This window comes from Taudactylus pleione, unplaced genomic scaffold, assembly GCF_031769625.1.
Source record: "Taudactylus pleione unplaced genomic scaffold, aTauple2 ptg000156l, whole genome shotgun sequence".
In the NCBI taxonomy this organism is placed as follows: Eukaryota; Metazoa; Chordata; class Amphibia; order Anura; family Myobatrachidae; genus Taudactylus; species Taudactylus pleione.
Window position 1 is genome coordinate 14,293,306 of NW_028284558.1, and position 1,323 is coordinate 14,294,628.

A 1,323-nucleotide genomic window follows, 5' to 3' on the forward strand; every position below is an offset into this window, starting at 1 on the left:
AACTCAGTGTTGGTGGTGCTCCCACAGCCTAAAACAGTATATGTTCAAACAGAAAGAAAAAAGTAAGGCTCTTTGTTGGGGCACACTTAGAAGAATTATTCAAAAATATTAAGTTTAAAAATTAACTTTTAATATAAATATTAAAATAATATTTAGAGGTACCAATAATAACAAATATAAATAAATTGGCGAAAATATTTATTAAGACAATTTCTGCAATTCACATACCACACAAGAAAAATAGTGAATATACTATACTGAAACAGGAAAATACCATAGAGATTGGTATACAAGTTACACCATGTGCCGTCCTATTAACCCCAATGAAACAGTGCAGATTTTTTATCCTACAGTACCAGGTCTTCCTAGACGGTCTCCCATACTAGTACTAACCAGGCTTTTACCGTATCGCTTCCAAGATCAGACGGGTTTGGGCATGATCAGTAAAATATGACTGTAGGTTTAATTAGTGTCACTGAAAGTAATTGGGGATCTGCCCTATGCACATGACATATACTTGTAGAAAAAATGTAGGACTGTTTGCACCAGAAACGTCCAATTAATTAGTGATAAATTAAAAGAAGGAATGCAGCAGCATACCTTACTAGTGATGTACACGTAACATAGTAGATAATAGGACTGAGAGTATCGAAAATAACATCGGTGTACAGCACATATGATGGAAATCCTGAATCAAATAGTATTAATCCATAAAAGAAAAAAAGTGAAAGACATTGGTAAATGGATTACGTATATGTTACAAAAATTAATTGAAGGCAGCACCCAAATGTATCTTAAGCTACATATATGTACTCAACATAAAATATATCAACACCCTAGTTTTGCTGGGTAAAGGGTAATAGGGTTAAATATCCCACATAGATCTCAAGAGTACATATTTGGGTTAGAGCAAAAATAATAATCGGTCAGCATAAAGAAAGAAACATCATGTATATAACAGTTCATCAGATAAGAGTTTCAACCTCAATAATTAAGCTAACCCAATTAATGATCTGTCAACATATTAGCAACCTGAAAAGATATACGGTTGTGAGACCAAATAATCAGCTATTGGCTGAATAAATACAATGAACCATAGACAATGTATGGAAATAAATGGAAATTCCGCAAGCTGACAAAGAAGAATATGAACTAAAATTATTTGCTCCCCTGGTAGCAAGTGCAGATGGTCACATGAGAATAAGATAAGTATTGATTAGAACTAATCAAACAGAGCATCTGCTAGTAACATACGATACCAGTGTGGAGTGATAATGAGTCCTGTCCGTGCACTGACTCGGTCTCAAAGAAACATAAGCAGAT

General features: G+C 33.9%; 1 pseudogene; it reads right to left on the reverse strand.

The window, feature by feature from the left end:
• Nucleotides 1–344: 344 nt before the first annotated feature.
• LOC148521659 (5S ribosomal RNA) lies at nucleotides 345–462 on the reverse strand (annotated as a pseudogene).
• Between the last annotated feature and the right edge of the window lie 861 nt (nucleotides 463–1,323).